Source organism: Dama dama, chromosome 21, assembly GCF_033118175.1.
Source record: "Dama dama isolate Ldn47 chromosome 21, ASM3311817v1, whole genome shotgun sequence".
In the NCBI taxonomy this organism is placed as follows: Eukaryota; Metazoa; Chordata; class Mammalia; order Artiodactyla; family Cervidae; genus Dama; species Dama dama.
This window is the reverse complement of record NC_083701.1, coordinates 37,884,785-37,911,913: the sequence shown is the minus strand read 5'-3', so window position 1 is coordinate 37,911,913 and position 27,129 is coordinate 37,884,785.

Sequence of the window (27,129 nt, the reverse complement as noted above, 5' to 3'; positions counted from 1 at the left end):
TTACTTCAGCCATGTGATCAAGGTCAACCTCAACAATAACAAGTCAAGTTTAGGGGTCTCAAAGAGTCAGACACGACTGAGAGACTGGACTAAACTGATGTGACTCAGCAAGGGAAGACAAGAGAGGTAAAGTGCCATTCTCACCGCATCTTACCGAGGGTAAAGAAAGGCCTCCCTGTCCATCACCAGCTCCCGGAGCCTGCTCAAACTCATGTCCATCGAGTTGGGGATGCCACCCAACCTTCTCATCCTCTGTTGTCCCCTTTTTCTCCTGCCTTCAATCTTTCCCAGCATCAGGATCTTTTCTAATGAGTCAGCTCTTCTCATCAGGTGGCCAAAGTATTGGAGTTTCAGCTTCAGCATCAGTCCTTCCAGTGAGTATTCAGGATTGATTTCCTTTAGGATGGACTGGTTTAATCTCTTCGCAGTGCAAGGGACTCTCAAGAGTCTTCTCCAGCACCACAGTTCAAAAGCATCAATTCTTCGGCATTCAGCTTTCTTCATGGTCCGATTCTCACATCCATACATGACTATTGAAGAAACCATAGCTTTGACTAGACGGACCTTTGTTGGCAAAGTCAGATAACCCCTGTCTAATCGTGAGAAAAACATTAGACAAATCTTAAATGAGAACATTCTACAAAAGACCAATACTCCTCAAATCTATCAAGGTCATAGAAATTTAAGGAAGGTCCCAGAGAAATTTTCACAGCCTAAGTTGGAAACTAAGAAGACAGAATGCTAAATATAAATATACATACATATATATATATATATAATTTGGGAATAGAGAAAGGAGATTAGATAAAACCTCAGAAAATCAGACTTAAGTATAGGTTGTAGTTATTAATAATGCATCAGTATTTGTTTGTCGATTGTAACAAATGCACCAGTATCAGATGTTAATGTGAGAAATTAAATATGAGGTATACAGTGACTTTTTGTACTATCATCACAGTTTTTATTGAGATACAGTTGATGTAGAATATTATATAAATTATAGGTGTACATTTAAAAAAACTAAACCTGTTCTTAAATCATATATTTAAGAAATGTCATTAAGTCATAAATACTTTTCCTAAATAACATAATCCAATGAAAAGAACTGGGACTTTTTGGAGAAATGGTGAATCAAAGACTGGCACACAGTAAGTGGAAGATGAACTTGGAGCATTTGTTTTTCTCTAAATTAGGAAAGCATTCCCCTCAAGGAACTCTAAAAAATTAGCAACAAAATATAGATGAGAACATGTCAGGAGGACACACGAGCTTAAATGAAAATGCTCCCAATTGCCACAAGTGTGATAATTTGAACAAAAACATAAATAATGATACTATTGAGTTATATCCCAAAGAATAAAATAAATATCCGCAATCCCACAATGTTATAAACAAGTCACTGAATAAATAAATAAATGGAGGAGGAAGAGAAAATTTGCTTTACAGAATTCCAAGTAAAATATTTAGGTAGTCTCATCTCCAGGAGAGATTTCTCACAAGAAAGTGGAACTTAACTCCTCTCATCTGAGTATGAGTTGAAATGAGTGACCTGATTCTACAGAATCAAGCATATAAAGGGGAAAATAGTATTAACAGCTTAGGGGAGAAACCTGGCAGATGTCACTTTAGTGATCATAGTGAAATCACCAATGATTCATTATGTTGATACCATGTAGGCCCTGATAAGACACAAGGACACTTTATTCTCCAGTATTTGTTCCCCAAACCCATAATACCACCTACTCATGAGAAACCAGACAGACACAGATCTGGAGATAACCTACACAGCACACTTCAAAAAACTCAAATTTATATAAAGAGAAGAAAAGATTGCAATGGTCAGAGATCAGAGGAGAGTAAGGAGACATGGTAAACAAATGCACTGTAGTATCCTGGATAAGATCCTGGAACAGAAAAAAGATAATAGAGAAAAACTGGTGAAATGCAAATAAGGGCTGTAGTTTACTTACTAGTATTAAACCAGTGATTTTTTCTTAGTTTTGACAAATGTGTCACGATTATGTAAAACTGTCACCATTATGGGAAGCTGAGTGAAGGGGATATGGTGTGCATGCTCAGTCACTCAGTTGTGTCGAACTCTTTTCAACCCCATGGACTGTAGCCCGCCAAGCTCTTCTGTGCACGGAGTTTTCCAGACAAGAATACTGGAAATGGAGCAGATTGCCATTTTCTACTCCAGGGGAATCTTCTTGACCCAGGGATCAAACTTGACTCTCTTGTGCCTCCTACATTGGCAGGCAGACTCTTTTACCACTGTGCCACCTCTCATCAAATAAAGATAATTCCCAAGTGATTCCCAGTTTTTTGTTTGTTTGTTTGTTTTGCTACAGACATGACAAACCAAGTTGTTTCGCATTCTTGCAAACATTTGTGCATTTAGTGGGTCTCTTACAAAGATTTTATAATCTGAAAATTACAGGACATTCATTCAGTAGCATAGGTATAAAAACATCACTTATGCCAGCATTATTTTCTTTGGCATAAATTTTACGAGTTTCCATTTCTTCAACTTTACATGGCAGGAGGTATACATGACTTAAGACATTTACTTTTTCAACCTTCATTTAGTAGTCATTGTTTTAAATGGGAACTCTCAAGTTTTCGTAGTCATGCTGAAATCCTAGGAAATCAGTTTTTTGTTTTGCCGAATTTCATAAGAAGGAACTGTTCTAATGATGACATTGACTGAGCAAGAGAGAGAGGATGAGACAGAGAGATACTGAGATTAGAATACTGCTATTTCATTTTCCTACTACTGAAAAGGCCTCCTTTGGCTTTTGGTAGTTTCCCCACCTGCCTTCATAGAAATGTGTTTATTATAATCACATGATGAATGGGTTCTGTAAGGAGGTTTCCATGACATAGCTAGCTAAAAAAAAAAGAGCAATATGCTGTTAGGCTTATGGGTCATCCCCTGTTGATGCCTTCAGTAAAAGAAACAAGAAATTTCAGCCCACAGGAAAAATTAGAACCAGATGGTTCTTTATAGGCCGTATTCTGACACATAGGCATGGATTTATGGGATTGACAAATAGACTTATTTTCTAAATAAATTGACCCTCCTTTTTCCAAACAAGCAAGGCATTTTCTAACTATCTCTACCTATTTTCAGAGATCCCTGCTTAAGGTTTATCTTGTCCATTCAAGCATCTATCACTCATGATGGTGTTTTCAGAGTCCCTCCATTTTTCTCACGTCTGCCAGCTGCTTTTCTCCACCTCAGCCATAGCTGGTCTATTCATCTGCTTGTGTTGCTCAAGTTATTGAAAGACGTGACCTTAGCTTGCCTTGTGAGATTTCTCATTAGCAGTGAAAATGTGCTTTTGCCATTGATTTCATGGTTTATTCTTTTCCAGTGAAAAAAAGAACACGGCTTTCACTATGCAATTAAAACTGCTTTTTATTCAAATAGTAACTCCTATTTTCTTTCTTTTTAATTAAATCTTATCTTTTTTTTTTTTTACTGAGTTAACGTGGGTTCATAACATTATATGTTTCACATGTACAGCAGTAAATTCGTATTTCCAAATACATTCCAGTGCACAAAACTGTTAGGAAGTTCTCTTTCCAGCCTCACAAACTCTGCCTCACCTTTGTTCCTCAGGGCAACCACAATTCTAACACATGGCCCTGAAATCTATCATGCTTGTCATTTATACACTTATAAACTGAACATAATACATGGTGTCATTTCATCAAATAAAATTTCCATAGTTAGTATTGAACTACATTGAGCAATCCACTTTTTTTTTTTCCACATGTATACTCTTAACATCTCTCCATGCTGATACCTGTAGCTCTAGTTTATTCATTTTAACTGATATATTACTTGCCATTTCAGGAATAGGAAATTAGTATTATTTCAGGAATAATCATACAATTTTCCTTCCTCCAGTGATGGTTATTTAGATTGTTTCCAGATTCTTATTCTTATTCTTACAAGGAATAGAACAAAGGCCATTCCTTTACATGTCTTCTGGCACAGATGTGGCTTTTTTCCAGGATATGTTTTTAGAAGTGAAACAGCTTTATTTTAGGGCACTTTATTTTAGTGTTTCTATCAGTTCGGTTCAGTTGCTCATTCATGTCCTGATTGCAGCATGCCAGGCTTCCCTGTCCATCACCATCTCCCAGAACTTGCTCAAACTCCTGTCCATCGAATTGGGATGCCATCCAACCACCTCATCCTCTGTTGTCCCCTTCTTCTCCTGCCTTCAGTCTTTCCCAGCATCAGGATCTTTTCCAGTGAGTCAGCTCTTCACATCAGGTGGCCAAAGTATTGGAGCTTCAGCTTCTGCATCATCCTTGCAATGGATATTCAGAACTGATTTAACCCCTCCTACCATCTTGTTGGGGCTTCCCCTTTGCCCATGGACATGGGGTATCTTTTTTGGTGGAATCCAACATTCTCCTGTTGATGGTTGTTTCAGCAGTGAGTTGCAATTTTTAATGTTTCTATAGCTGTGAAAAGAAGGGAAGCAAAAAGCAAAGGAGAAAAGGAAAGATATACCCATTTGAATGCAGAGCTCCAAAGAACAGCAAGGGGACATAAGAAAGCCTTCCTCAGTGATCAATGCAAAGAAATAGAGGAAAACAATAGAATGGGAAAGACTAGAGATCTCTTCAAGAAAATTAGAAATATCAAGGAAATATTTCATGCTAAGATGGGCACAATAAAGGACAGAAATGGTATGGACTTAACAAAAGTAAATGATATTAAGAAGAGGTGGCAAGGCTACACAGAAGAACTATACAAAACAGATCTTCACAACCCAGATAATCACAGTGGTATGATCACTCACCTAGAGCCAGATATCCTGGAATGCAAAGTCAAGTGGGCCTTGGGAAGCATCACTATGAACAAAGCTAGTGGATGTGATGGAATTCCAGTTGAATATTTCAAATCCTACAAGATGATGCTGTGAAAGTGCTACACTCAATATCCCAGCAAATCTGGAAAACTCACCAGTGGCCACAGGACTGGAAAAGGTAAATTTTCATTCTCATTCCAATCCCAAAGAAAGGTAATGCCAAAGAATGCTCAAACAACTAAACAATTGCAATCATCTCACATGCTAGTAAAGTAATGCTCAAAATTCTCCAAACCAGGCTTCAACAGTATGTGAAGCGTGAGCTTCCAGATGTTCAAGCTGGATTTAGAAAAGCCAGAGGAACCAGAGATCAAATTGCCAACATCCATTGGATCATCAAAAAAGCAAGAGAGATCCAGAAAAATATCTCCTTCTGCTTTATTGACTATGCCAAAGCCTTTGACTGTGTGGATCACAAGAAATTCCGGGAAATTCTGAAAGAGATGGTAATACCAGACCACCTGACCTGGCTCTTGAGAAATCTGTATGCAGGTCAGGAAGAAACAGTTAGAATTGGATATGGCACAACAGACTGGTTTCAAATCAGGAAAGGAGTATGTCAAGGCTGATATTGTCACCGTGCTTATTCAACTTATATACAGAGTATATCATGAGAAACACACTGGGCTAGATGAAGCACAAACTGGAATCAACATTACTAGGAGAAATATGAGCAACCTCAGATATGCAGAAGACACCACCCTTATGGCAGAAAGCAAAGAACTAAAGAACCTCTTGATGAAAGTGAAAGATGAGAGTGAAAAAGTTGGTTTAAAACTCAGCATTCAGAAAACTAAGATCATGGCATCTGGTCCCACCACTTCTGCATCTATTCATGGCAAATAGATGGGGAAATAATGGAAACAGTGAGAGACTACTTTTTTGGGCTCCAAAATCACTGCAGATGGTGACTGCAGCCATGAAATTAAAAGACCCTTGCTCCTTGGAAGAAAAGTTATGACCAACCTAAACAGCATATTAAAAAGCAGAGACATCACTTTGCCAACAAAGGTCCATCTAATCAAAGCTATGGTTTTTCCAGTAGTCATGTATGGATGTGAGAGTCAGGACTATAAAGAAAGCTGAGTGCCGAAGAACTGATGCTTTTGAACTGTGGTGTTGGAGAAGACTCTTGAGAGACCCTTGGACTGCAAGGAGATCCAACCAGTCCATCCTAAAGGAAATCAGTCATTGGAAGGCTGATGCTGAAGCTGAAACTCCAATATTTTGGCCACGTGATGGGAAGAACTGACTCATTTGAAAAGACCCTGATGCTGGGAAAGATTGAGGGCAGGAGGAGGAGGGGATGGCGGAGGATGAGATGGTTGGATGGCATCACCGACTCAATAGACTTGAGTTTGAGTAAACTCCAAGAGTTGGTGATGGACAGGGAGGCCTGGTGTGCTGCAGTCCATGGGGTCACAATGAGTCGGATATGAACTGAACTGAACTGATAGCTGAAAAAAATTAACTTACAAAGAATTTTTAATGATTTCCCTTCCCAACAGTGATAGTTCATTTGGTTTTCTGAAACATCTCACACCTAAAGCATCTGAGGTATATATAGAAGGTATATATACATATACACATATATATCTGTGTTTGTGTTCATATCTATATACATAAGCACGTTTTTTCCACACAAAAATACCAAAATTTGGAATTGCCAGACTTTCTTGTTTCTCTATTTTTAAAAAGTTAATTACTAACAAATTGAGCATATATTCATATGTGACTTTTAGCATTGTTCTATTAAAGTTTGTGTTTTCATAAATGATGAAATACAGAAGATATTTAAACAGCTTTAAAAACAGAAAATATTTTATCTCTGTCATATTTTAAATTTAATTTATGGTGTTTTTATTGTATTGATGTATAGAAAAAATACATTTATCAATTTTCTCCTATACAGTTTGTGCTTTTGGGGTAAAATTCAAAGTTTTAAACAAATTCTTCTACATTTTGCTAAGCATTTTAAAATTTATTTTTCATACTTAGTTCTATATCTAGAAATGGATACCTTTACCTTATCCCTACCATTTTACAGTATCAACTTTGACATACATATATGTGAATCTTTTTAATAACTTATTCTGTATTTTATTGGCATGTTTCCCTCCTTCATAAATATCACAATTTTAATTACCACTGCTTTTAATATCTTACTATATCTTTCTCTTTATTCTTCAGTATTTTTCTGGTGAATTTTAGTCATCTGTTTTACTATGAAAATTTAAATCAGTTTTTAAATGTATATGAAAAAATATACCTATATTTTTATGTGGACTTAATGAACTTCAAAGAGTTGACACCTTTGCAATACTGAGTCTTCTCTTACAACTTTTACTTTCCTGTTCTTAAGTGAAGTTTTATACATTCTTCAATTGCATATTTCGCACAATTTTTTAGGCTCATTTCTATATATACTAACATCATAATATATTCATATAAGTATAGATAGATGTAAATACTGATAAAGACAGTCAGTAAACATGGACAGATCTCTCCTAGTATATGAACAAATTTATCCTCCCACAACAATAGATGAGAGTTCCCAGAAATTCATTCTGGTGGAAGGATAGTGGTATGCAATGTTTACAGTTTGTAAACTTACCTGATCTGCTTATCTGTCTTTGAAATTGCATTATATATATGTATAATTTTAAAAACTGAAACAGAATTCAGATGACAAAGTACTCACCGTGTTTAATTTATTTTTTTTTAAGTCATGAAAGTGTGATAACACATTGACAGGAAACTTGGAAAGTACAGAAGAGGGTTGCATATACTTCCACTATATATTACAATTATTTTTTTAAGTAGATAAATTAAGATTTTTAGTTGGTTGTTGTTGTTGTTCACTCGCTAAGTCATGTCTGACTCTCTGCAATCCCATGAATGGCAGCATGCCAGGCCTTCCTGTCCTTTACCATCTCCTGGAGTTTACTCAAACTCATGTCCATTGAGTCGGTGATGCCATCCAAATGTTTCATCCTCTGTTGCCCCTTTCTCCTGCTTTCAATCTTTCCCAGCATCAGGGTCTTTTCCAGTGAGTGAGCTCTTCACATCAGGTGGCCAAAGAATTGAAGCTTCAGTAAAAGTCCTTCCAATGAGTATCCAGGATTGATTTCCTTTAGGACTGACTGGTTTGATTGCCTTACTATCCAAGGGACTCTCAGGAGTCTTCTCCAGCACCACAGTTTGAAAGCATCAATGCTTCAACGCTCAGACTTCTTAAAGGTCTAACTCTCACATCCATACATGACTACTGGAAAAACCATAGCTTTGACCATAGCTTTGTCAGCAAAGTGGTGTGCCTGCTCTTTAATACACTGTCTAGGTTTTGTCATAGCTTTTCTTCCAAGGAGCAAGCATCTTTTAATTTCATGGTTGTACTCATTGTCCATAGTGATTTTGGAGCCCAATATAATAAAATAGTTTCAATATCAAACTCTCAACCATTAATAGAATTTGTAGACAGAAAAGTAGGAGGATATGGTAGACCTGAAAAGCACTATGAACCAATTCAACATAATTAAAGGTTTATACAATTTTTATACAAGAGAAAGATACAAATTCTACTCAAATTCAAATTTATAGTATATAGTTTACGGACTATAAACCAGGAGATGCTAGAACATATCCAGGAACGTAAAACAAGATGCAAAAATTTCATGGTCTAAAGCTATTGAAATCATATTGAGTCTGTTCTCTTATCACTGTGGAATTATATTAGAAGTCAATATCCAAGGATAGTTTAAAATAACCCACATATTTTCAAGTGCAATGTGTGACATTTACCAAGAAAGATCTTTGACTTAGCCATTGAAAGCCTCAATAAAGTAAAAGACTGAAAAAACACAAAGGGTGATTGCAGAGAAGAAAGCATTTAAATGAGAAATTAATATGAAAATGAAAGATTAGTATCAAAGATACTTTAAAAACCCATATATTTGGAAATTAAAGGTCCACTTTTAAATGATGGATAATACTAACCATTTTAATGTGTGCAGTTCAGTGATTTTTAGTATTCACACTTTTGTGCAATCATCATTGTTATTTAATTCCAGAACATTTCCATCACCCCGGAAAGAAACTCATTAACTATTTACAATCATTCCTAATGTCCCCTTCCTCCCATCCACTGACAACCAATAGTATGCTTTCTGACCCTTTAGATTTACCTATTTTGGACATTATCTTGGAATGAAATCATACAATATGTGGTCTTTTCTGTCTGGCTCTTTCACTTAGTTTAGTATTTTCAAAGTTCATCCATACCATAGTAAGTATAAGTACTTCATTCATTCTTATGCATAAATAACAGTTTATGGTATGGATAACACTACATTTTATCTATGCATTCACCAGTTTCAGGATGTTTGTGTTTTCACTTTTTTGGATATTGTGAATAATGCTGCGATGAACACTTGTGTAGAAGTTTGTGTGTGTGTATAGGTATATGTCCTACTAGAATGGTTGGCTTAAATCCAAAATACTGACAACACCAAATGTTGGCAAAGGTGTAGAGTAACAGGTCTTCTCATTCATTGCTAGCAGAAATGCAAATTGGTATAGCCGTTTTGGAAAACAGATTATCAGTTTTTTACAAAACTAAATATGTTCTTATCATATGAACTAGAAATTGCACTCAAGTATTTACTCAACTGATTTGCAAATATGCTCACCCAAAAAATGGCATGTAAATATTTATAGCTGATTAATTTATAATCACCAAAAATCTGAAGCAACCAAGATGTCTTTTAACAGGTCAGTGGACAAATTATGGCAGTCCTATAATGGGACAGTTTTCAGTGATATAAAAATGAGCTTTCAATGGTGAAAAGACATTAAGGAACATTAAATGCATATTTCAAAATGAAAGAAAGCAGTCTAAAAGGTTACATACTGTGTGAATCCACTTATACTTTAGGAAAGAAAACTATAGAAATAGTAAAAGTATCAATGGTTGCTAAGGTTTGGAGGAAGGAGGGAAGGTTGAATTGGAGAAATAAAAAATACACATTTAGGATGGTACAATTCTGTGTGACACTGTTAGTATAATGGTCAAAATAAGAATCAACCCTGTATCAAAACCATACAACATAACAGGCACAAATAATGAACTTCATTGTACACAAATTTAAGAAAAGAATTTCTGATGTATTTGGAAAGTGGAAGACATTCAGACTGTGAACCTAATCAACATGTGTATGGAACAAGCCTATTGGGAGGATGAGGGGGATATTGGTAATCTAAATAACTTGGAAATGAGTGGATTCTAAAGGCAAAAAGAACTGCACGTAAGCACTCAGAATATATAAGGACTCTAGTTCATGAAGTTGTCTCCCATGGGGGTGTAGGTGAAGAATTTCAATACTGTTGTAGTATGTGATTAACTGCTCAGTTGTGTCTGACTCTTTGCGACCCTTTGGACTGTAGCCTGCCAGGCTCCTCTGTCCATGGGATTTTTCAGGCAAGAACACTGGAGAGGGTTGCCATTTCCTTCTCCAGGGGATCTTCCTGACCCAAGGATCAAGCCTACATCTTCTGTGTTTCCTGCATTGCAGGGGAATTCTTTACCTGCTGATCCATCAGCAAAGCCCAACCAGAATTTAAAAGTCCACTGTTTGGTAGATTGTGATAGCAAGATTTCTCACTGGTGAAGCAGGACATTACAGATAAGCAAAGAGAGGAGGCTAGAATGAGCCATGGGATGCTCAATAAGAATTACAGATCTCAGGGTAAACTCATGATTAGTTTAACACAGATATAGATAGTTACATATATGAATATTTGTATATGTGTATATGTAAACAAGCTAGTATACAAACATATATATTTCTTTGCTCTGTTAGTTGCAAGAGTCTAAATTCAACAATTCCCCAGTCACAAAGATCATACCTAGTACCCAGCTCTTGGTTTTTACTATTCTCACAATGAAAGGAATCAGGGCACCTAGGAGAAGTGAATGATTCTACAATTGAAACAGGAAATATATAAGCTGAGCTGGAGCAGCTCCTGATGCCATAAAATAAGACAGTGATAACAAAGAGATATGGGTTATATCCATGTGGATTGTATGGGTTATAATCCAAAATATAAGATGACTATCCATGGACACATATAAATAAATAATTTGATAAATTAATCAGAAGAGGAGAAATGACAAATCTCTTGTGCAGAATCCCAAGTAGTTTGTGTAGATATTCACCACTTTTATTCATTATAATCATAGTCCATAGGTCTATGGGCACATGGACTTAGAATGTTCACAACAATAAAAATAAAATAAGACATGATAAATTAGATTTCATCAACATTTTAAAATGTCTGCCCATCAGAAATCTTGTTAAGAAAATAAATAGGTCATTTAGGGAAGAAATTATACACCAAAGAACTATATCAATATGTGTGCCATCATTCAGTCATATCTGATTATTTGTGACCCCATGAACTGTACCCTACCAGGCTCCTCTGTCCATGGAATTTGCCAGGCAAGGATACTGGAGTGGGTTGCCATTTCCTCCTCTAGGGGATCTTCCCAACCCAGGAATCAAACCTGTGTCTCTTGTGTCTCCTGTGTTGGCAGGCAGATTATTTACCACTAGCACCACATATCAAATACATATGTATTTAAAATATCTAGCACTTAAACAAATAAACTGAAAATGAGTAAAAAATTTAGACCGCACTTCATAAGAAAATATGTATGAATAACCAACAAACATATAGGTGCTTAACATAATTAGTCATTAAGTAAACTAAAGCTAAAACCACAAGATACCATTGCACAATAACCAGAATGGCTAAAATTTAAGACTGACAATACCAAATTCGACAATGTTTTAGAGCTCTGGAACTCTCACACATTATTGGTAGGAATATATGATGATACAACCACGTTAGGGAAATCTAGCAGTTTCTCATAAAACTGACATTACTTCTTCCTAAACTACTGCAATTTTACTGCTAGATATTTACTCAAGAAAAATGAAAACTTATTTTTCACAGAAGGTTTTGTACAAGCATGCTTTTAGCAGCTCTAGTCAAAATAGCCCCAAACTGAAAACAACCAGTGTCCATAGTCATCCAGTGCAATGGCACTCAGCAATTAATAGACAAAGCAAACATAAATAAGTCTCCAAACCACACTGAATGAAATAAATAGCACATAAAAGAACATATGCCATTTGTCTCTGTATGAAATTCTGACAAGGCATAACCAATTTATGATGGATAAGTCAGAAGAGTAATTTTCTCTGGGATAAATTGAGGATTGACTGGGAAAGAGAGGGAGGATATCTGTCATTATTATAATATTCTACATGTTGATGGGAATAGGATTACTCGTATTCATTTGTCAAAACTTAGCAAATTTCCCTTAATATTTGTGAATTTTGTATATAGATTTTATATCATTCTAGACAGATACTGAACTCTAGCTAATGACAGGAATACTAAAATATTTAGGGGAAAGTGTACTCATTCCAGTTTGCTAGCCTAGAGAATCCCATGGACAGAGGGATCTTATCTGCATCAATAAAATAAGAGAAATGAGATATATCAGTGATGGGTAAAGAGATGAACATGTGATTAAGCAAGTATAATAAAATGTTAATAATTATATCTGAAAGTGAAAGTCATTCAGTCGTATCCAACTCTTTGTGACCACATGGAATTCTCCAGGCCAGAATACTGGAGTGGGTAATCTTTCCCTTCTCCAGGGGATCCTCCCAACCCAGGGATGGAACCCAGGTCTCCCGCATTGCAGGCAAATTCTTTACCAGTTGAGCCACAAGGCAAACTCAAGAATATTGGTGTGGGTAGCCTCTCCCGTCTCCAGGGGATCTTTCTGACCCAGGAATTGAGCCGGGGTCTCCTGCATTGCATGCGGATTCTTTACCAACTGAGCTATCAGGGAAGCCTTAAGTTATGAATAAATGTTCACTCTAAGAAGTCTTTCAATTAATGTTTGGATTGTTTCACAAAGTACTGGAAAAAGTTGCTCCTGAAAACTAGCCACAATACATTTTCAATTAAGAATACATTCTCTGTTTTCAGTATGTATAATCATTTGAAGAAATTGTGCAGCAAGAAAATGAAAAAGAATTTGCGGTGATTTGTCTTCTGACAGAGACTCCAGGTTACCACTGCATGATGCCCCTCAGCTGGTTTAACATGGTTATTGAAATACACTAATACTCATGGAAAACTGTATGTAATGTTTATAAAAATGATTTTTCAAGATTTTGGTCCCTGCTCATGTTCATATTTCTTGACTCCTATGCACATCTTCCCCTCAAAGAAAAATCTATAAGCAATATTGGCAAATCTGCCAATAACTGAAATATATGAGTACCTTATTCAGACATATCAGTTCAATCTTGACTTAGCAGTAAGATCTTTGGCTGGTATTTTTAAATTTTCATAATACTATCATTTTGTTCTTAGTCCTTCATGGTGAATGAACTTATAACCATTATAGATAGTAAGAATGGAATTCCCTTTATGCATTTCCTGAATAGAATATTAAGTCATTACAATAGGTCTTTTCTCAGATAATCATACAAGGAAATCTCATTTTACTCAGAAAGGCACTTATCTGTATCTCCAAAATACACAGGACTGTTTAATGTGAATTGATCGGTACGTGAAAAACCCAACACATTTTGGATACAGCCGAAATCCAATAGATGGCAGTGAAATACAAAACAGTTCACTGACTTTTAAATTCTTAGTTGATTGCTTTGTAAGCTGCTAGTCTATTGCCAATTAAAAACTCTCATAAAATGTAGAATCTCTTTAGAGTCATATTACATTGGCAAAATACTGTGAGGTCTTGGATGAGAAATAGCTCTAAATTTACTGGATCCATGAGGATGCTGTGGCTTTGTGGGATTAAAGGACTTGTTTGAAGTTACATAAGCAAGTCTGTGGTAAATTCAAGCGTAGAATCATCAAGATCCAATGGTCCTTGTGTGAATTCTAAATCCACTTCACAACTGGACATTTCTTGAAAAATTGATGCGTATTTAATTAACATTAATAATCCATTGATGGAAAAGAGGTACAGGGTGAGTCTGGAAATGGGCAGGGGTTAAGCCATGAAGGACCATCTAGTCACTAGTAAGGATTAGCAATCTTATTTAAGTGCAAAGCATAATGCAATGGAATTTAGCTTTACATTTTAAAAATAATTTTCGGAGTTAAAAAAAAAAAAAAAAACACCAAAACACAACAGCCTCTTTCTCCATAGCTGCTCCACTGCCCCGAGATACTGATTCCGTTTTTCTGGGTACGGATCTGGGAACTGGCAAGTAGAAAAGATTTCCCAAATGATTCCAATATGTAGTCAAGATTGAGAACATATGCTATAGTAGATCCCAGAATCACGGACTTGGGAATCAAGAGAGATGGGATTTGCCCTGTGCCCTGCCCAGGCTTCCCAGGTGGCTCAGTGGGTAAAGAATCCACTTCCAAAGAAGGAGATGCAGGAGACATATGTTTGATCCTTGGTTTGGGAAGATCCCCTGGAGGAGGGCACGTGACCCACTCCAGTATTCTTGTCTGGAGAATCCCATGGACAGAGGAGCCTGGCGGGCTGCAGTCCATGGGGTTGCAAAGAGTCAGACACGACTGAGGCTGCTGAGCATGCAGGCTCCTCACTCCTAAACTTAGTGAACTCATTACTACACATTATTTAATCCTTTTAATCCTTGGTTGACTCTTATTTAAAATGGGTGATGATAGTTTTACCCACTTCATAAGATTAGTTTTAGGATTACATGTAAATCAGTGCATTTCTAATCTATTACTTTAGTTTTGTAAATTCAGTGTGAATGCTTTGGAATGCAATCTTTGATTCTTCAATTATGGAACTCCATTTTACTTTATTGTTACTGTGATATTTTATCTTGACATTATTCATAAATTTCATAGTAGGTAATCGTGTCATTCATTCAAAGACTTTCATGATGACAAGAATATAGGCTAGTCTCACCAAATTTGAAAGATAATGCTGGTAAATTAAATTGTATTTCTCTGAATCAGGTCACCATAGAATTATTTTTTATAGCACAATTGTAAGGACTGCTGTGTAGAAAGAAATTTGTCTTTACATCAGTTAGCTATAGCTGCAAAATAAGACACTTCAAAATTTAGTGGCTTAAAACAACAATGCTCTACTTAGCTCTAAGTTCTGTCAGTCGATTTAGGCTCGTCTCAGACAGGCAATTCTCCTGGCTTTAGGTGATCCTCACTGCAATTCCTGGTGTGTTGATAGTCAGCTACCAGGTCTTCTATGGGCTGGTAGTCTGGAACGGGGTCTGCTGGGATTACTCAGCTTCAGGTGGTCTGTAATCTTCTGGCATGTTAGTTTGGGATTATTTAAATGGCAGTACTGGGGTCCCAAGAGAACTGATGGGCTTCCCAGGTGGCTCAGTGGAAAAAAGTAAAAATAAAAAAAAATCCACCTGCTACAATAGGAGACGCAGGTTCCACCCCTGGGTCAGGAAGATCCCATGGAAAAGAAAATGGCAACCCACTGCAGTATGCTTGCCTGGGAAATCCCATGGACAGAAGAGCCTGGCAGATGACAGTCCACGGGGTCACAAAAGAGTCGGACATAACTTAGCAACTAAACAACAACAAGAAAACTGGTCAATGTACACAAAGCCTCTTGATGCCAAGGCTTAGAATTGGTACACTATCTCTTCTGAAGCTTTCTGTTTGTCAAACTAAGTCACAAGATCAGCCCATATGTAAGGAATAGAAAAATAGTTCTCATCCCTTAATAGGAAGAGATGCAAGGGATGTAGACCCAGGAAAGTGTAAAGTGTCAGGGGGCATTTCTTGCAATCTATCTCTTTGAAGTTTCTTCAGAAATAAAACCTCTAGTCATTTGTTGAGAACTACAGAGAAACAGATATCAGATAATCTTTAGGAAAAACCTTATCATAGTTGAAATAATGAGCTCCCTGTTTCTGCTAAGGAGTGATTCCATTTTGCACACATATATGTGGAAATGACTGGCACATTATTTTGAAGATCTGATAAGGGGCTATTGACTTTGTCTTTGAATTGGAAAGTTTCATTCTTTGGGATATCTGAATCTGGAATTTGAAAGGTGAATAAAAATATATTACATGCGGGTCAAGGGATCAAGGGTTTGAATATGAGAGGTAAATCTTAGAAAGTTTTATGTAAAATACAGAAAAATAACATGATACACACATTTAAAAAAAGTAACACTGAAAGATGCTCAGCCTAATAGCAATAAAGAATATAAAACATGCAGGGGAATGCAATTTTAATATTAATGAAATGGCTATGCACACTTCTAGATTGGAAAAAGTAATTGAGAATCTGTCATTATTAAGTGTTAGTTAATAAGAATGTGGGGCTTCCCAGGTGTTGCTAGTAGTAAAGAATCCACCTGTCAATGTAGAAGACTCAAGAGACAAGGGTTCGATCCCTAGGTCAAGAAGATTCCCTGGTGAAGGGAATGGCTACCCACTCTAGTATTCTTGTCTGGAAAATTCCATGGACAGCAGAGCCTGGCAGGTTACAGTCCATGGGGTTGCAGAGTCAGACAGGACTGAGTAACTAACACTTTCACTTTCAAGGTATATATACACCCTGAAACTCCCACCCTGTCTCTTAGTTTGGAAGAAAACTATCTGGTGGCTTTACTGATTTAAACAGCTGCCTTCCTTCTGAAACGGGCCAGGCCTTCTTCCCAGATCCTTGCCCATGATCTGTGTATTCAGGCCCCTCTGACTTTGTTTATTTGCTCTCTTTGGAGCTCCCAGCAAATGTTATGGTGGTAGCCACGTGGTTCATGAAATTCATCATTTACCAGCTCTCCTGGGCAGTTCCTTCATGACCCACTCTTTCTGATTATCATCAAATAAACTTTTAATTTTACCATAAAAGGCTGAATAATTCCATCTTCAATTTCCAGAAAATATACAAATTTGATTCAAGAAATATTTCTCTGTAGATATGTTCTTGCATTTCACATATTTTTATTCTCTCTTCTCTTTGATACATTCATTTTCAATATTTTTCCTTTTTTAAAAGGCAGATTGTGTGTATGTGTGTCTGTTCCATTAAACTATAGGAATTATAATTTCATGATGGTAGATATAATACCTTCTATTCATGAGTGGTAATAAGCAAACAAAATTAAATTTGAAGAGATAGGTAAAAAATAGATTCACTAAAGTTGAACTCATATGCATATACATTCATCTTTAATAGTGCCCTGCACAAAATAGGTGCACTAAAATTGTTGTTATTTTAAGATAAGACTCTTTTTAGAATAATTTCTTTGAATATAGAGCTTCCTCAAGTAATCTGATTCCCTAATCATCACTATAGCTACATCCCTTTAGCTGCTAACATCTTAACTGTTAGTTGCCCAAGGTTAAAATTAGAGTTATAGTATTGAACCAGGAACTTTTTCAGCAAAGCTCCAGGCAGAATAAAGCATATTAGCAATATACAACCTTTTTTTTCTCCCCTGTAATGGCTACCTCTGGAAAGGCCTTCCTGATGAAAACATGGAACTAATCAAGTCCTTTTGAAGCTGCTGGCCTCAACTGAAATGCAGGGCGGGGGTGAGGGTGGAGGGGGGTGGAGATTTAAGAGAAGAATCTCAGAAAACATCTACAAGAGAGATAATTTGTAGAAAGAATGTCAAAATAAAAGTTAAGGAAGAAAGAGAAAATGATGCTAGTTGAAATAAAAACAAATAAATACTCTGGACAATAAACACACTTATTTGGTACTTAAACTGACAAAAATCTTAGTGCACAAATGCAAAGAACACTGAGAATTTTTTTCTTTTTAAATTAATTTTTATTGGAGTATAGTTGCTTTACAATGTTGTGTTAGTTTCTACTGTGTAGTAAAATGAATCAGTCATACATATGTGTGTATGTGCACGTGTGCTTGTGTTTGTGTTAGTCGCTTAGTTGTGTCCAACTCTGGGACCCCATGGACTGTAGCCCACCAGGCTCCTCTCTCCATGGAATTCTCCAATCAAGAATACTGGAGAGGGTTGCCATTCCCTTCTCCAGGGGATCTTACCCCTCCCTTTTGAACTTTCTTCCCACGCAGGTACCCACAGAGCTTTCAGTAGAATTCCCTGTGCCATGCAGTGGGTTCTAATTAATTATCTATTTTATACATAGAAGATGTGGTAACATGTATACAATGCAATATTCCTGGGAACTTTGAGCTAGCCTGTCAGGAACTGTCCCTATGGCCAGGACACAGTTCCAAGCGTTTTCTCACCCTTGTACCTAACTTCAGCCCCATTTGGTAAATTAGGCAAGTTGTCAGAAGCAAGTGATGAAGTTTCAGAAAGGAAAAGGATGAATAATTGCTTCCATTAATTCAATTAATATTTATTGAGTCTCTTTTCTGTGCCACAGACTTTGCCAGGCAATTGGGATAGATCATTGAACCAAACAGACCAAAATCCATGGCCTTGGGGAACATTTTGCGGTGGGAAAACACACACAATAGCACACGTTGCACACCATTTTTAACATTCTGTGTAGCTAAACGAGCCCATAGTGAGTAAAGAAGACAAACATTGCCGTACTGTTGTTTATACAGTATGACAAGTTCATCTTATTTTTTTAATATTTATTTAGCTGAGTCAGATCTTAGTTGCAGCACACAGGCTTAGCATGTGGGATCTTAGTTCCTTGACCAGGAATCAAGCCTGCATCTCCTGCATTGGAAAATAGATTCTTAACCACTGGACCACCAGGGAAGTCCTGACAAGATCATCTTATTGCTATCTAAATATTTTTATTGCATTAAGGGTTGTTCTATGCCAGAAACTGGCAGGGGCACCTTTTGTCCAGGTGGCTTCTGGCTCCTCTCAGCATCCGTTGTCCCTAGAGCAGTTAGAAAGCTTAGAAATAAAGAGAGATACAACAAGAAATAAGAGGAGGAAGGGGATGAAGAAGAAGAAAGGGAAGGAGAGGGAGGGGGAGAAGGAAGGAAATGATGGAAGGAGGCAGAAAGAGAGGAGGGGATGGAAGAAGAGATGCTGGAGAAAGAAAGGGAAATTAACACAAATCTTACTACATTATTCCCCTGTAAAAGCTTAGGAATACTTCACTTCACTCTTAGAAGAAATGCATACGCCCTGTCTTGATTTTTACAACCCTTGATAATCTGGCTCCTGGTACCCTCATCTTTCAAACTGTTTCACCTTCATCCTTCTCTAAGGTTTATTAGTGTAACTCGGGATCAAATGCCACCTTCTTGACCACTTAAAACAAGTCACTCTTTATCATGCCACCCAATTTTCATTCTCTGTGGAGCACTTCTCAATATTTGTCATATTTCTTACTTACAATTTTATTGGTCTACTTCATTGCAAATCTTCTACCAGACTCTAAGCTCCATGAAAACATAAATGCTGCTCACTTACCAAAAGATAAGTGGGCATCATTCTTCCCTTGCAGATTCCAGTAGAATAGGATATGTACACCTAAAGGAGATCACTGATAGGAGAAAATACCATTTGAGAGGGGCAAATAGAGTGCTCTGGGGCATATGAAATGACTGAAAAACAATCTACACCAGAACTTTCAGAAAACACTTCCTGAAATAAGTAATGTTATGATAATATTTAAAAGGGTAGTAGAATGTGAATATAGGGGGTTAGATGGGACAAATTGTGTTCTGGGTGAGAGACCAGGGGGAAAATTCCAGGGCTTGGCAAAGCCCAGAAGAAGCTTCATATGGAGGAGAACAAGCTCCCAGGAAGTCATTGTGAGTGGCACAGATTGGGCAAAATCCCCTTGACTGTGCTGAGAATGTCCCTCACAAGCATGAAACACATTCTCTTACACAGACGTGGAAGCAAATGGTATGGTCCTGGCTCCTGTTAGAAGTTTCTCTAGAAGAAGAGTGAGTTTCTCATGATCCAGAAAACAAAATATGCTGCTGAGGCATCTAGATAGTTCCATCCCATAAGTGAGGGGGCTATTTACTGCTCCCTGATTACACTGACAATGTAGGATGGGAAGGGCATACTAATGAAAATACAAATACACGTTGTCAGTGGAAGGAAAGTAGGGAACCCAAGAGTTTGAGGTACTAAGTGGAAAATCTATGTTTTTATTACTTTAAGAAATAACTGTAAGCACCTACTACATACCAGGAGGGAATCTATAGCAACTGACAAAGTAGATAAAGTTTTTGCCAGTAATGCTTACATTTTAGAGTATGGAAAAAGGAAATAAACATACAAACAAATAAATACATGGTATGTCCTGCAGCGATAAGAGACTTCCCAAGTAGTGCTAGTGGTAAAGAATCTGCCTGCCAATGCATGAGACATAAGAGTTGTGGGTTTGATCCCTGGGTCAGGAAGATCCTTTGGAGAAGGAAATGGCAACCCACCCGAGTATTCTTGCCTGGGAAATCCCATTGACTGAGAAGCCTGGCGGGTTACACTCAGCAATGCAAGAGACTTGGGTTTGATTCATGGGTTGGGAAGATCCCCTGGAGGAAGGAATGGCTCCTCATTCCCTTGCCTGGAAAATTCCATGGACAGGGGAGCCTGGTGGGCTACAGTCCATGGGGCCGCAAAGAGTTGGACATGACTGAAGTGACTGAGCACATATAATATTAGTAGATGTTTCAGGTTGAGGTGAGGAAAAGTGTTTACTCTTTTACATTATTTCTTTGGTTCTACTTTATACTCTTGAACCAGATGGACTTTTGTTCTAAATCATAGCCTTCCTTCTGTTCATTATGTCTTAAATTTTGACTCTGAAGGTAGGATTCAGGGGAAAAGAGATTTTAACTTGAAACTAGGACACAAGAATTTGGATTATGAACAATCCAATCTCTGCTAAAATGTGATTTTATTAAACTGAAAAATCTATCTGAAAAAATTCTGGAAATTCATCCAGAACTCTCAGAATAGAGAATGAGCTTTAGAAAAGAGTAAATACATTCATCCCTATGGGAAAAAAAATTACTCCTGTATTCTCAGTCTTGATTTTTCCAAAAATGTACAGAGTTTTTAGGAACAATAGTTTAACAGAGTCGTAAGAATATAAAACTTTCCAATTTTCTCATATTCCTGCTATTTCTACTTAGTTTTAATTTTCAGTTGCTTCCAGTGTTGGTGAATATATACTTTCCAGGATTATTCATGCTGAGAAATATGACAATATGCAAGTTCTCTGCATATGCACATGTTCATTATGAGAGAATCTGGAAAGAATAGAATATCTTAAGCAAGAAGAAAGCATATTTATCTTTCTCTGAAATCTTCCTTTGACTTTTGTGATCCTTTAAGTGTTTTTTTTTTCTTTTGTTCTTTCCCCTAAAAGGGTTTAAACTGTATTTAAGAATGCTATGAATTCTAAAATTTGACGAAGCTGGTCGTAAAATCATTGTACCTCCTAGAAATCTATTGACTGTAGTTCACTAGAGAGAACATGCTCACAGCAGTTCAGTTTTTCCCCTGAATATTAATAGTCTCATGGAAAAGAATTTGTAATAAAAGTTGAAATAATTAAGTGGAAACAATGACTGGGGAATGAAGATTTCAGAGAAAAGTATGCCTTTTAAAAGGGCAGTGGAGATGGCAAGCACTTAGTCAATGGACATGACCTAGTATCTTTTTCTATCTTTTTAAAGGCCGACTCAAGTCAGTAGCTTCCACATCACTGCAGGGAACTATACTAACTTGGAAATCACAAGCCAGTATTTGGAGGTGACTTTCTAGTTCTAAAGTTGCCAGACCTCATAATTTGCACTCCTACAGAGAAGTGCTAAACAAAGCCACATGTGCTCATTTTTATTCTGCAAGGGATTGTTCTCCAAGAGCAGGCACAGCTGTTGGGGAACAAAGCAGTTATGCAAATTTCAAAGTTTTCAGAAGATTATATATGTAAGGCCAGTCTACTTCCCTTATGACCATCAGCTCATTCTGCTACATGGGCACAAATGAGTAAAAACAAAAAAGAGAAGGGGGAAGGAGGAGAGAAAAAGAGAAAGAGAGAGACAGAGAGACACATAGGGAGAGGGGATGAGAAACACATCAAATTCACTGATCCATGTGGGTGACCTTCATGAGCAAGTACGTATTTTACAGGAGGTCGTAGAAGAGTGGACAAAACTTCACAAGGCTCTGAGAAGAGTGCAATTTTAGATTTGCTCCACCTTTGTGGCCATGGCAACAATAAACATATTTTCTCAAGTATGTAATCTTGGAGTTCTGGTAAAGCAGAGAAGACAAGGGTCTTACCAGGTGGCACCAGCGGTAAAGATCCAATCTGCCAATGCAGGAGATGTAACAGACATGGGTTCAATCCTGGGTGGGGAAGTTCTTCTGGGGAAGGATGTGGCAACCCACTCCAGTATTCTTGCCTGGAGAATCCCATGGACAGAGGAGCCTGGCAGACTACTGTCCACAGAGTCACAAAGAGTCAGACATAACTGAAGTGACTTATCACACATGCACAGACAGGACAAGAGACTTTTAGTCAGAAGATCCATTTTAAACTCTACCTTGGCCACTGTTGCTGTTTAGTTGCTAAGTCGTGTCTGACTATTTTGCAACCCCTGGGCTTAGTCTGTCAGGCTCCTCTGTCCATGGGATTTCTCAGGCAAGAATACTGGAGCGGGTTGCCACTTCCTTCTCCGGGGAGCTTCCAACCCAAGGATGGAACCCTCGTCTCCTGCATTGGCAGGCACATTCTCGCAACTGAGCCACTAGGAAAGCCTACTTTGGCCATTACATGCCACTTTCTCCCTTGTTTTCTCACCTGTGAAATGAAGATAATAAAGATGCATGGAATTATAGAAATGTATGAAATCTTGTTCACACATTTTTCTCATCTGGTTCAGAAAATAGCCTCCTATCTGGACCCTCTACATCTACTTTTAGAACATTCTCCACTATCTATATAATGCAGAAATATGAGTATAACACATCTTCTATTCTTCATTCACTTCCAAAGTTAGAATACTATGAATTTTCATATAAATTTTAGTTACGTCGTGATAGGGAGAAAACTTTTTAAAAGTTGCACTGTATGAATATATGCAAATATGAATTGGCACTATTTATTAATACATGAATAAAACTAAGAATGCACAGAATTTTCTTGCTTTGGAAAAAATCTTCATTGCATTAAGATAGTGGCCCTCATACTTTCTCATCTCTTAACCCTTCATACACTTAATAAATAGTGAGGATGCCCAAGGGCAATTGTTTCTATGTGTTGTATCTATTCATCTTTGCCACATTCAAAATTAAACCAGAAAAAAAGTTAAATCAAGACTGTATAAGCAAATATTCTAATAGCCATCAGAAGATGCTGCCATTCCATGTCAGATAGACTGTATCCTCATGGGACATTGAGAAGTAAAAGGCAAAAATAATTTCTTAGTAATTGCCTTGAAAATAGTTTTGACCTCACAGAACCCTGAATGACCACACTTGCAGAATCACTGCTCTCAGAGCAAAAGAATCCCAGGAATTTGCAGGAATCCTGGAGGGTTTAAATCTTCCACAGGCCATGGGTTAACAGTCTTCTAAGTACATATACCAAGATCTTAATAGGCAGGGAAGCCCTGACAAGATGTATGAGTCATATTTATGTGTAATGATACCACATTGGTAGCAACACAACTCCCAATAATTGGATAATGAAGTCATTTTATAGTGAAGTCAAACCAAAATGCTGAAAGCTAAGGTTTCAACAAATACTTGAGGGACTGTAAAAGAGCCGACTCAGAAAAGACTCTGATGGTGGCAAAGACTGAAGGCAAAAAGAGAAGGGGGTGGCAGAGGATGAGATTGCATCGCTGACTCAGTGGACGTGAATCTGAGCAGACTCTGGGAGGTAGTGGAAGACAGAGGAACCTAGTGTGCTGCGGTCCCTGGGTTTGCAAAGAGTTTGACGTGACTCAGCACCGAACAACAACAACAAAAATATATACTAACACATAAGAGAATAGAGCAAACCTTAAAACAATTTAAATCATATGATAAATGTAATATATACCACACACAGTACAATAAAAAAGTACATTAGAAGGAAATATATTTAAAAATCAATTTTCTCTGAATGCAATTTTTCTCTCTTTACAGTTTTCTATGTTTTTTCCACATTTCTATAATAAATAGTTCACAAATTTGAAAATTTATAAAGTCAGACAATTTAAAAATCTTTGTTAATTTTCTTTTGTTTTCAGAATGTAATCCAAACAGCTTAACACTGCTAACCAGGCTGGTGTGGTTGCCCACCTCTGCTGCATAAACTTATCCTACCAATTCAAGATGCACTCATCTTTAGAAATACCCACCTGCTCAAAATTCACACCACAATTCAAGCTTCTATGTCTTTGCACACCTTTACATGGAATATCCTTCACTCTTCTCCTATGTGGTTAAATCCTACTGCTCATCTCTTGGCTTATGGTTTCTTTTCTCTAAGAATTTCCTCTTCCACATTCCTGCAGCAGCCTTTGCATTCGTGTGTGCATTTGTAGTGTAATTGTGCATCCAGCTTTCTCTCTCTCCTTCTTCATGGGGAAAGAATTCTTTGTTGTCAGGGACTTTAAATTGTTTTGGCTTGGTTTTGGTTTCATTTAGTTTTGTTTGGTTTGGTTCTTTGGCTGTTGGATTTCTCTACCCAGACACTGAGAAGCAGATTCTCAGAGAGAGCTAGCATGGGAGAAAATAGGGGAACATATTTTTCTGGAATACATTCTTCCAAGTGCCACCTTTCCAATGACATTGGAGTAAAATGTTGTCATGACTGTTGTTCAAACTGATTGAAAGAAAAAATAGATGATGCAATATGAAATCCAGAAGTTGAGATATGTAAAGGAGTTCGGTGTTGAGACTTGATTTCTATGTGTTTCCTATAAGACAATCTAATGGTCTTCTCCCCTACCCCCAACCAAGGCTCAGTTTCTCTGATATTTAAACCTGGTTATGCTTTGATCAAGAATATACAGGTCCTCCTTAAGGTCTCTTTTTTTTAATGGCTGGCTGATGAATGAATAAGGGAAATTTAAACTGGGATACATTATGCCTTGTTGAAGCAAACCCACTGCAATTATATTCTGTTGACATAACCATTTATGAATAATGGATGCCAGGAGGCATTCAGGAGGCTGCTGTGTTGGGAAAATACAGTGGGTCATCAAACAGAAGGAAAATGGGAAGTCAGAGAGAAGAAACAGAATTTAAAGAAACACAGTTGACATCTGCCAGAAAACTGCAGCTGCAGACCAGTGATCCCACACAGACAGGGCAGGTTTGGATAGTCCAGGAGATAACATGTCAGACCAGGAAATAATCCCAGATTATTCAAATCAGTAACTACTGCCAGAAACCAGAGGCCTTTCTTCAACATCTTACCATAGTGAAGAACACAACTCTGAACAGCAGAGGGATCATGATCAGGCCCAGTGTGTCAATCTCAGAATCAAAGAGCAATGTAAAACAAAGACGTATATTTGTCTATCGGCAATTCAAACTTTTAGCACCATGCCTAATTTTTGCAATGATAATAACTTACTTCTTCAGTAAAATTTTAGATAACACAAGGTTAAAATATTAACCATAGCTTACATTCCTTACTGGAAAGAAATTTCCAACCTATTGATTTCAAAGTCCATTATGAAAATTTTTAATATGTATGTAAATCATTTATTGTACATAATAATACAACTGTGGTTCTTTATTTAAACTTGTATCTGGGCCACTTAGCCACTTTGGATCTCAATTTTCTCATCTGTGAGTTGAGGGGCTTGAGATGAACTCTAAGGTAACACCCAAATCTAAATTTTCTCTATTATTCACCAGTGGATTTAATCCTTCTTAATTCCATTTTGCTCTGACATTTTAAAAACTTAACACCTCAGGAAGAAAAAAAAAAGATAATTTTCAAGCAACATTGAGTCTGACCTGAAGTCAGACTGACCTGAAGTCACTGACTCCAGAGGATTTATATAAGTACACACACACACACACACACACATACACACACACACATGTATACACACACACACACACACACATATATATATAAAATCACTACATCACTATCTTTATTAAATTGTTCTTTTATATTTATTGATGGTTGTTTCAGTCTGTAATCCTGATGGGGTTAATTAAGGACCTCAAATATAATTTGAAAATGTTTACACACAGCACATTTTAGGCTGCCAATCCCATCCGTGGACACTGCTATATTAATGACACAATATTTGTTTTAGAGGTCATAGTGCTATCTGCCAGGTTAAACATTTGTAATCTGGACCCAACTCTAATATGTCCTTTCAAAGAAAGCCACAGCCTGCTATACACTCCATCAAGAGCACTCTTCAATCCAATGGTTTGTCAGGATTACAGAGGCAGCTAAACCAACAATAACAAGCGCCTTCCATGTGGATGTTAATTAGAATGTTGACATAGTAAAACTCCTTACTAGGGACAAGTTGGCAGTTCAGTGCTTGCAACCCAACATCATGTGAAGGCAAAGCTGTTAATAGAATTTGTCCCCAGAGTGACCAAAGGCAGAGCACAAAGAGCTTCAGCCTCGCTTGTACCCTGTGGCAAGCATGTGGGTGTCAGCTCCTGGCTGCACAGTGTCTTCTTATGACCGCACACTGGTTAATTTGTATTTCTTCTGTCAAATATCACTTTTAAAGGTCACTCTTCTGTTTATTAAACTACGCATAGGTAAGCAACAGCAGAATAGAGTGCTAAGTGTGCCTTTGAGGTTGCTATTATCACAATTTTTCTTTTTTTAATTGAAGTATAGTTGATTTACAATATTATATGAGTTTCAGATATACAACATAGTGATCCAGTATTTTTACAGATTATATTCCACTGAAAGTTATCACCAGATAATGACTATAATTCCATGTGCTGTATAATATATCCTTCTTATTTATCTATTTTATACCTAGTAGTTTGTATCTCTTAATCCCACACCCTAACATCACACTTTTAAAATGATTTCAAGTATATATTACTTTTATTGTACTTTTAATGATATTATAGGATATTTTGAACTGTGAAGTTGGAGAATACTCTTGAGAGTCCTTTGGACTGCAAGGAAATCAAACCAGTCAATCCTAAAGGAAATCAGTCCTGAATATTCATTGGAAGAACTGATGCTGAAGCTGAAACTCCAATACTTTGGCCACTTGATGTGAAGAG